This window comes from Orcinus orca, chromosome 12 (assembly GCF_937001465.1).
Source record: "Orcinus orca chromosome 12, mOrcOrc1.1, whole genome shotgun sequence".
Lineage (NCBI taxonomy): Eukaryota > Metazoa > Chordata > Mammalia > Artiodactyla > Delphinidae > Orcinus > Orcinus orca.
The window spans coordinates 14,268,748-14,280,000 of record NC_064570.1 but is presented as its reverse complement, the minus strand read 5'-3'; the positions used below and the strand labels follow the sequence as shown (position 1 = coordinate 14,280,000).

Below are 11,253 nucleotides of genomic sequence, written 5' to 3'. Positions count from 1 at the left end.
CTAAATATGCATTTATCTAATATTTCCAAAATATAACTCAAGCATAGATACAATCATCTTTAATACATATAGAAATATTTAAAGTGTTTGAATATAGTCCTTAGGAATTTCTGGTGGAAAGACTATATGGGATAAGAAAAATAAATTCTGTCTATGTATATATGTCGATATGCGCATTAACTGTTTGTCATTTGGACAAACTGAGACTCCGTTAATAAAGCCGTTTCCATTCTTGTTGAAATGCCAGTTGGTTGTCGGCTTTCCCTCTGTGGCCTTCATTCCAGAGGTGGCAGGCCAGCTTCACATTTTTGTTCTTCTGTAATATCCATGTATATTTCATGTTGTCCAGTAAAATGCATCAGTGTGATGTGATCTTCTAAATAGAGTTTTAAAATATTTAACGTTAACCCTTCTACCAAATCACCTGAGTAATAATTGCTGCTGAGGTGGTTATTCTGATCATTGTGTGAGACATTTGAATGTATGCTTAGAATATCTCAATTAGAAAAATTTAACTTGATCCATCTACATTTCCAGTTTTACTTTATCTTGTAGATGAACAGAGAGTGATTCAAGGTCAAGGGGTTGTGGGCTGAAAGTTTTAAAGAATGTCTATATTATTGATATTGTAACAATTAGGACTTAGAAAATGAAGTCTAATTTTCACTGGGGAAGCATTTCACAGTTACCTTGGACTGGGAAGGCTCTGCCCACTTTACACAGTAGCGATCTTACCCACTTTATTGCACACCCCACTTAGCTTCTTCCCAGCAAGTGGGGTCTGTATGCTTCTCGTTCCCCTCTGCAGCTTCCATGCTGCTATTCCTTCACCTTTGTATAAGAACCATCATTCTTTTGAGGCTCTTGCTAACTAATACCTAACTTTCTTCCGGTCCTTACTGCAGTTAATTCACTCACATCCTGTCTATTCTTCCTATGTAAGACTGTTGAAATGGTCCAGAGGTGTCTTCTCCACTCTCATCAAGTACTGCCTTCATCTTAGGTGACTTTCATGCCTATAAGGCAAACCCATGCAACATTTTATCTTTAGTTTCTTGTTCTTTCAGCTCTCATACCTTTGCCTCCTTTGGTTTCAGCCACCCAACTCCTAGACTGGAGTTTCTAGTAATCCAATGTAGGCTACCTTAAGCAAAGAGATTTTGGGATGCTCAGTTGAAAGATTCAGGGGTAGACTAACTTCAGCGTGGCTAGATCCAGGGATTCAACATTGTTTTCTGGATCCTTTTTGCTTTTATTCATCTTTGTCTCTGCTTGATTTGCTTGTCTTTGTATATTGGACTCACTTGCTCCTTCTGGAGATGATTTCTCTATGTTGCCAAGAAAGATGGTCATAAGCAATTACAAAGTCTTTACAAGTGAGGAACTGAGCTGAGAAAGAGAGATTCTCTGCCTCTAACATTCATGGAAGAAATCTCGGAATAGTTCAATCATCTCTTCTTGGTCACATACCCCTGAGCCAATCACTCTAGCCAGAAGGATGAACTCACTGGCTTGCATCCTATGCCAACCCCTGCAGTGAGGGTGGGATGGGGTGAGCCTCTAGAATAATCTGTTCAACTAGAACCACATGTAGTAACAGAGGGAAAGTTCCCCAAGGAAAGAGAAGCTGGACGGACAGACAACACACACCTATTACACACGGCCAAATTCAGGATCTTCGAATCACCTAGAACTTCTCCACCTCTGAAATCTTAAATTCTCCATAGCCTCTTATTATCGCAGAACTCTATCTCTTACTCCCAAATAACTGTTCTTTGAGATCCCTTGGTCCTCCTATTTTCTCCCTACTAGACCTGCTCGTCTTCACTCCCTCTGGAGCCAGCCGACATATATCCTCAGTCATTCTCTTCCTAACACCTTAAACTTCTTGTTCCCTTGCCCTTCTGTCCTCAACTTGGAATTAATCCCAACTACCAATGTTTTTGCTGCTTTTCCTGCCCCACTGAAGGAGACTGGAGGAAATCACATGAAAGCACAGCTAACTGGTATGCCAAATCCACGGCCTTTGATTTCACTTGAGCCCTTTGTACTAATTGGTAATCCTTCACCGTTTTCCTGGTTAGATCTCACTGCCATTCTCCAAAATGACTGCTGCAAATATTCTCCATTCCCTCGAGGCTCTTACCTTGTCTTTTCCTTCTTCACTGTCAGCAGATAATCTCATTTTCTATTTCACCCAGAAAATAGAAGCCATTACAGGAAACACCTTTAATATCTGATCCTAACATAGCCTCATACGTGTGCCCGCCCTTTGTTGCCTCCTTCTCTCCTCCTGTCTTGGGTTATTCCCTCTACCTGGCCATCTTCAGCATCTTAGTCCTATTGTTTTCTTCTCTCAGCTGTCTTCAACCTTGCCTTCATTAGTGGCTTATTTCCATCAGCCTTTAAATATGCTCAAATCTCTTTCATCTTAAAAAATATCACTCCTTGTACTCCACAACTTAGAGCCTTATTTTTCTCTCTCTTCACCCTTGAAAGTAGGGTTTGTATTGCTGACTTTCTGGTCTTACCTCCCATTCATGCTGTCATCCATGGCAACCTGGCTTCTCTCTCCACTTACCCAGCTCTCACATTTTTGTTAGCAAATCTCTGTTCCTTTTAAAGTGCTCGTCTTACTTGATCTTTCTGTAACATTTGATTCAATTGACCATTTCCTTCTTGAAACATTCTCTTTTATTAACTCCCATACTGTGACATTCAACTCCTTTTTCTCCTGCCTCTCTGGGCGCTTGAGTTAGATTATTTTAAGGTTATCAGACACAAAATTGAAATGAGAGATTTGTGTAAGGATAAGTGTGGGTATAATTGTGGGTGGGAATCTTGACCTCACAGTCAGAACCCAATGAAGATCAGTCACACATCCCATAAACTGGAACAAGTTGTTAGTCCAGGAACTAGAGTGCCAGTCTCAGGGTACCGTGCAGCTGCCATGGCTGGATTCTCTTACCCATCCCATGAATGCTGGTGTCCTTTGATGCCGTGATGATTCACCTTCTCCCTGCCTCTGCTTCTACTGCTTCTGCTGATACCATGGTCAGCTCTCCACTCTTCTCTCTACCTTTAGCATCTGCTTCTGCTTATTCTGGGCTTCCTCTTCTTTATGGTTTCTAGTACTTCCTGGCTTTTCTGTACATCCCATTTCTGCTCCCACCATTAACGGCTCTTGCTCTGTCTCTCTGTGTTTTGCCTCCGGAGGGAGAACTTGGTTGGCTTAATCCATCACTCTTCAGTGCGAGCAACCCTTTTACACCGTGTCACCTTGCAGGCCAGCAGCGACAAGCCTGTAGATAGGTTTTCTTTGGATCAGGCACCCATTTCTGGTCCATCTACTGTGGTCACAGGAGTGGGGTCTCATGTCTGTCTCTTGGATGTTTTAAGTGTTCCATTGGGGTCTGTCTTAGTCCCTTTTTCCCATACTTCATACACTCTCCAGTGCGTTAGCCGTTGACTTTAGGCAAGTTACTTATCTCCCTGTGCCTCAGGTTCCTCATCTGTAAAATAGACGTAAAATATCTACCTGTTATGGGTTGAATTGTGTCCCCCTCGCCAACCAAGACATTAAAGTCCTAACTCTCAGTACCCTATGAATGTGATCTCATTTGGAAATAGGGTCTTTGCAGATAGATGATCAAATTAAGATGAAGAGATTAGGGTGGGCCTTAGTCCAGTATGTCAGGTGTCCTTATAAAAAGGGGAAATTTGGACACAGAGAAAGACACACACACACAGGTAAAACACCCTGTGAAGATGAAGGCGGAGACTGGGGGGATGTAGCTAAGGCTGAAGATGCCGCACGTTGCCAGCAAAACACCAGAAGCTGGGAGAGAGGCGTGGAGCGGCTTGTTTCTCACAACCCTCTGAAAGAACCAATCCTGCCAATACCTTGGTTTCACACTTCTGGCCTCCAGAACTGTGAGATGATAAATTTCTGTTGTTGAAGCCACTCAGTTTGTGGAACTTGGTTAATGAAGTCCTAGGAAACTAACACACTCTCTTATAAGGTTGCTGTAAGGATTAAATAATGATAAGCTTTTAGAAAATCTCCTGGAACATAGGGAATACTCAGTGCCTGTAAATATTGCTAACCAGTTCCTCCTGTTCTCATGGCTTTAATGATCATCTGTGTGGTAATGATGCCAGCTTTTCTCTCTCTACATAAGACCTTTGTCCTGATCTGTACACCAACCTATGCAGCAGTATGGCGTGGAGGAGGCACACACAGTGTATGAGCAAACTAGACTGGTGTTCAAATACAGGCTCTCGTGAGGGACTTGGGCTACTTGATTAACCTTTTTGAACACTATGGTGCTTCAGGACTATAACAGAAATAGCAAGAGCATTTTCCTCATACAGTCCTTGTAACGATTCAGTGAGTTGACGTATACAAGGTGCATAGCTTGGAACATGGGTGTTACAAGAGCTCATTGAATGTGATTAAATCCTGTCTGTTCCACCACCCACCTTCTCCCTCATCTATCCATTATATACCATTAACACCACTATACACCATTATACACCATTAACACCACAGTGGGTTACACACGATCATCTCTAACTCACTCAGTCTCTGCTTTAATGCTCCTGGCATGAGGGACTGTCCTCTCCCTTCTCCATTGTAGGCAGAGCGATCACTTAAAAACATGCAAATAGGATCCCATGACTCCCTGCTTTATGCCCATCAGCTGTGCTCTCTGCTCTCTGGACAGCGGCCAGCCTTGTCGGCACAGCACACAGGGCTGTCTTCCTCACCTGCTTCTCTATGGATGCTATACTTCCTACAAAACAATGTTTGCAGTCTCCCCAGTGCTTTCTTCCCTCCAGGGCTTTGCAACTGCTGACCTTTTGGACTGTCTGTCTTTTCTTCCCACACTTGACTGATTCCTGCTTATTCTAGGGTCTCTGTTTGGATGTTACCCTCACCAAAGAGTTTTCCCTGCTATTCTTGTTTTTTTTTTAACATCTTTATTGGAGTATAATTGCTTTACAGTGGTGTGTTAGTTTCTGCTTTATAACAAAGTGAATCAGTTATACATATACATATGTTCCCATATCTCCTCCCTCTTGCATCTCCCTCCCTCCCACCCTCCCTATCCCACCCCTCTAGGTGGTCACAAAGCCCCGAGCTGATCTCCCTGTGCTATGCGGCTGCTTCCCACTAGCTATCTTATTTTACCTTTGGTAGTGTATATATGTCCATGCCACTCTCTCACTTGTCACAGCTTACCCTTCCCCCTCCCCATATCCTCAAGTCCATGCTCTAGTAGGTCTGTGTCTTTATTCCTGTCTTACCCCTAGGTTCTTCATGACTTTTTGTTTCTCTCTTAGATTGCATATATATGTGTTAGCATACGGTATTTGTTTTTCTCTTTCTGACTTACTTCACTCTGTATGACAGACTCTAGGTCCATCCACCTCACAACAAATATCTCAATTTCGTTTCTTTTTATGGCTGGGTAATATTCGATTGTATATATGTGCCACATCTTCTTTATCCATTCATTCGATGATGGACACTTAGGTTGCTTCCATGTCCTGGCTATTGTAAATAGAGCTGCAATGAACATTTTGGTACATGACTCTTTTTGAATTATGGTTTTCTCAGGGTATATGCCCAGTAGTGGGATTGCTGGGTTGTATGGTAGTTCTATTTTTCATTTTTAAAGGAACCTCCATACTGTTCTCCATAGTGGCTGTATCAATTTACATTCCCACCAACAGTGCAAGAGTGTTCCCTTTTCTCCACACCCTCTCCAGCATTTATTGTTTCTAGATTTTTTGAATAGACATTTCTCCAAAGGAGATATACAGATTGCCAACAAACACATGAAAGAATGCTCAACATCATTAATCATTAGAGAAATGCAAATCAAAACTACAATGAGATATCATCTCACACCGGTCAGAATGGCCATCCCTGCTATTCTGAGTCTAGGTTAGGTCACCCACCTATGGGTTTCCATGGTGTCTTGTGCGTAACTCTACCAGCACTTATTTACAACAATCCCTTATGGTTCTATCACTTTTCATGGGCAAAGAAACACCAAGACTCAGAGAAGTGAAGGTTATAGCCACCTAAGCTGGAACTGAAAGCTGGGCTACTCTTACTTCTAGGTCCACAGTGTTCACTTTCAGCCATGTTGCCTCCTACAGGCTTGTTCACTGTGCATCTAGTGTTTAGCCCATAGTTGATGCTCAATGAGCATTTGTCGAATGTGTGAGTGAATCAGCCAATGGAATGGAGTTTGAATATTGAAGGGGGCTGGCTCTTCCTCTCTTTATGTCCCAAAACATAAACTGTATGATGATTGGATTGGTTCTTACTGCATGATGATTTGTATGAGTAATTTTAAAGTGGGCAGATGACTGTTAATGATAAAAGCTTATAGACTCACAGGCATAGAAAACAAACTCATAGTTACCAAAGGGGAAGGCGGAGGGAGGTATAAATTGGGAATTTGGGATTAACAGATACACATTACTATATATAAAATAAAGAACCAATTGTGTAGCACAAGGAATTATATTCAGAATCTTGTAATAACCTACAATGAAAAAGAATCTGAAAAAGAATATATATATATATATCTGAATCACTTTTCTATACACCTGAAACATTGTACATCAACTATACTTCAATAAAAAAAAGAGCTTACAGATGTATTGTAATTCTTACCACACTATTTTCATGTACACTCCTTTGTTTTGATCTATACAATGGGGCAGGTATGGTTATTCCTAGGAAATGAGAGGGAGAGAGAATGAGAGAGAGAGAGAAAGAGGGAGGTTCCCTGAATCCTGGTCCCATGAGTTTTCCTTTTCATAAAATTGCCTTGTGGTTAATTCTTGACCTAGCAGAAAGTAGGGTAGAGAAGGCATAAAAAATTCTACTCCTCAAAGTGGTAATGGCCCATAAACAAAAGTGGAGCGATCATATCCACTGTTGATCTGGAAACAGAAGATAGGGGACAAAGCTTACACTCATGCTCTCTGGCTCCAGACTCACAAATTCTATTTGAAAAACATGCTTAGCTGGATGTATTGCTAAGCGGAAAATAGATTTTATTGTTACAGTCATGCTGAAAGTCATTTATATACTGAAAACATACCTTTCCTGTTTTCCTGTATGGACTGGACTGAATGTATTTACAAGGCACGGAGGAAGCTGCAGGACATGATGAAACTTCTCTGGCTTCTGAGCAGGTGCTGTGGTTCACTACCTAGGTGCCCCCTTCAGGACTGAAGCACTCATCCTCCAGCTGCCCAGAGCTACCAGCTCCTGAAAACCCACAGCAGAGTCCCTTGCAAGGACTTGCCCTTGGCTGAAGGGATACCTCGCCCTGGGTCTCAGACCCTTCCCAGGCATTGAATCCAGTGACTGGTCAATGAGGGACTACAAATACATGGTCTTCTGCCCTCAATACAGGACCACTCTGAAGGATCACCTCAGATTCAGAATTCCTCCCTCCCCCAATAAGATCAGCTAAGGTCTTTGCTGTGACTGCTTCACAGTGCAACTGCTTCCTCTGCCCAGTTCTGCTCTCTTATTTTCTTACAGGTTTTGTTCTGAATGTGCAATTCAACAAACTCCCTGCATCCACATTCCCATCTCAGAGTCTTTCCAGGAAGCCTGACCTAAGACAGATTCGTTCATTCTCCTTGCAACTAGTTACGAAAGTACAATGTAGGTGTTTTCCAACATGTGTTTTTTATTAGTCAGTCAACAACTATTGATCACTTGGTGATATAAGACCTGAAAAACACAAAACAAAACTGAAAATATCTATAACTCACGAATTACTTGATTTTTCTGCTCCTTTCCAGAATTCCCTATAGAGACTCATAACCAGATTCCAGTATAATGTTGAATATCAAAAAAATATTTTATTTTTTTTCCATTTCCTATCAGTTTCAACAGGGTACGGAATAGACGGTATTCCAAGTAGCTTAAGCAAGAAGGGATTTATTACATGGTCCTAAGTGGATTGTAGAATCATGTGAAGGCTGGAGGAACAGACTTGAAGTTTAACTTTCCATAGCAATTTCCAGAGACCCATTACAGAACTAAACCACCAAGACAGCTGTTGCTACTTCTGCAACCGGGAACCCAGTGGATCCAGGATCTCATCCATATCACCTAGTTCTGGAAGCCACTGTTTTCAGGTTTTCAGAGTGGCTCGCCCACTGCTGCTAACTCCAGAACCTCACTGCCACTGCTGCCGTCTGGGCCAGGAAACAGATGCCTTGCGTCTTGCCTCTTGGTACCCAGGGGTCTTATGACCGTATGGTGGGACCTCTGCTAATGAAGCCCCAGAAGACGCAAAGTGTCTGTGACATGCTTCTTAAGAAAAATAGCTGTGGCAGTAGAGGTGTGACCACTGCCATCTTCCTAATTGCACCCTTGGGCCTCCGACTGGCCAAACACAAATTATACCTGGAATTCTTTCTCAAGGGATTCTAGAAACAAGAGTACTTAGCTTCCCAATGTCAGAGGTACAGAAAAGCATACCAGAACAATGTGTTTCAAACTTTAAGACATACTCTACTGTAAAATTCATTTGACTCACACATACCCGCAGTCACATTCATGTCTAACTGAAATAAAAGATTCACAAGACAATGTGATGCCCCATGATGGCTTCTATCCTAGTCTATGCTGTGCAATTCTATGCTAATCTAGGCTACTCCACTCCATTAAGAAATGCTGGTCTTGGGACTTCCCTGGTTGTGCAGAGGTTAAGAATCTGTCTGCCACTGCAGGGGACACGGGTTCGAGCCCTGGTCCGGGAAGATCCCACATGCCGCGGTCCGGGAAGATCCCACGAGCCCTGGTCCGGGAAGATCCCACATGCAACTAAGCCCATGTGCCACAACTACTGAGCCTGTGCTCTAGAGCCCACGAGCCACGACTACTGAAGCCTGTGTGCCTAGAGCCCGTGCTCCACAACAAGAGAAGCCACTGCAATGAGAAGCCTGCACACCGCGATGAAGAGTAGCCCCTGCTCGCTGCAACTAGAGGAAAGCCCATGTGCAGCAGTGAAGATCCAACACAGCCAAAAGTAAATAAATAAAATAATTAATAAAAAAAAAAAAAAGAAATGCTGGCCTTGACCCACCAAGTTGACTTCATGACTAATGGATGGCAACTGGCAGTTTGAAAAATACTGCACCACAAGAAGGGGAAATGGATATTGAGTGCCAATCCACAATGTCTACTCTACTCTGTTCCCTCCCCTGTCCCTGAATTAACAAAAAGGATTTAAGGCTGCTCACAGAAAAGACTTAATAATCTGATACAGTGTACAGTGGATTGAGAATCAGGAGAGTGGGTTCTAGTCCTTGGGACAGCAGTTTCTCCTTTTGAAAATGGGTGCATTGTAATAGCTCTGTGTGCTTAATGACCTGATTGACACTTACCTGGGAAAACAGAGAAGAAGAGTGATTGGTACCTTATAATTTTTAGTAGAGGAGGGATTAAGCTCACAAGGCAGTTGTGAATCAACTGTTATACTCCTAAAAAATATTAGTTGGCTTTAATTAAGTTCCTGGGTATGCAAGTAGGTGTAAAAACTGATAATTTATTCTAAGAGTTTGACAGCGCATATTGAACGTGAAGTGTATGAGGAGTTCACCTGCCCCGTGTATGGAAGGTGGTTGTTAATTTCACTGGTAAGGTTTGTAAAGAATTTAATCCCTTCATGTAGAGCTCTTAGGTCAAAGCTTACATTTGCCAATGATTAAGCCTTTCAATATGGACTTTTTTCTAATGCAGTGTAGGTTTGAAGGTAATTGGTTTGAAAAAAAATAAAGTCTATTGAGAAGACAGAAAAAAGAAACATTTAAAAAATGCCTATTCTGTGCCAGTGTGCCAAGGATTTTCATCTACACTAACTCCTAGAATCCTCACAACAGTCCTTAAAGGAGGAACCGTGATTCTCATTTTTACAGATGAGGGGAAAGAGGGTTAAAGTGATTACGAGGGGCTCACCCAAGGTCGTTAAACCAGCAAGTAGAAGAATGTGGAATTTGCACTCAGTTCTGGCCGACGTACAGCTCTTGCTTTTCTTACTGTACCAGAATGTCTCTCTTGCTTTCATTATTTGTTCAAGGTGAGTATAAGTGAGAAAATACTCAAAACAGACTTCATTAGGAAGACTGAAATTTTCATGTTTTAGAAAAAGAGACATTCTAATGGGTACTTGAGCTGCCCATTTTATCCAAAAGCTTTCTAAGACACACTTTGCTTTTTATAGGGCAATGATATCTAATATCTACAAGCAATTTGGAATTGTGAAGATAATTTGCTGGCATTATTTTAGTGTCATATCTTTCATGCTTTCCTTTTGCTTGTGATAACGTTTAAAGCAACTAACTGGAAGAATTTGTAAGAACGTAAAAGACTTCCCTAGGTACCTCCATTCTGTAAACTTAATGCAACGGCCTGTCATATATATGGGAGTTTAGTTGTGTCTGGTTGCAGCAGTGTGAGGAATGCTAAGCTGGTAACACATGGGGAGAACGTCTACAAAGTGTTTATGCCTCTTGAAACATTGGACTCTTAACTCAGTATTTGTTTTTGAATTTTTCCTCTTTTAGAAAAAATACATAAAATTAAGTAAAATACTAGATTAAAAACAGCACATTTCAACGTGATTCTTCACCAATGCAATTTAATTTTTATTACCCTCAGTACAGAGGTTGAGCTGACATATAAACCAAGAGGATATATAATATATGACTTTGGGAGACGTGATCCACATACTTTTGAGAATCACACTGCTCTTTTTTTCCCCCCCAGCTAAGTCAAGTAGCTTATTTAAAACTTTTCTTTGATTGTTTCTTATAAGTAAGCTAACATATGGTCTACGTGGCTCTGTTGATAGTCCTTAGAAGGTCCTCCGCAGAGATGATAAAGCCCCTTGGACACTCCTCTCAGCATATGTGATGAGTTTCAAAAAAGTTCTGAAAAGCACTTAATCTTACCACCCATAGGAACCATTTATTTATGCACCAGAGACTGCTTTGTGAGCTTTATCTAATTTAATCTTCTCTTAAACTCTCTGAGGCAGACACTGTTACTAGCCTCACTTTAAAGCTGAACAAACAGTCTAAAGGAGGTTAAGGGACTAGTGTCAGGTGGCTCCCCTGGGCGCTGGGTGGTCTAACCAGTGTTATTCCTCCTGCGTTCTTCTGCCGCCTCCAAGGAGGAGCCTATTGCCAGGCCCTGGAGGTGGA

The 11,253-nt window shown here is 41.8% G+C and overlaps 1 protein-coding gene across 1 annotated transcript in view; it reads left to right on the top strand.

Annotated features, from left to right (window-relative positions):
• CCDC170 (coiled-coil domain containing 170) overlaps positions 1 to 367 on the top strand; it is an 85,734-nt gene extending 85,367 nt beyond the window's left edge. Inside the window, 1 exon segment of the mRNA XM_049695246.1 lies at positions 1 to 367. This exon segment is cut by the window's left edge and continues 1,211 nt beyond it. The gene's annotated coding sequence lies outside the window, so the exon portion shown is untranslated.
• The last annotated feature ends 10,886 nt before the right edge of the window (positions 368 to 11,253 follow it).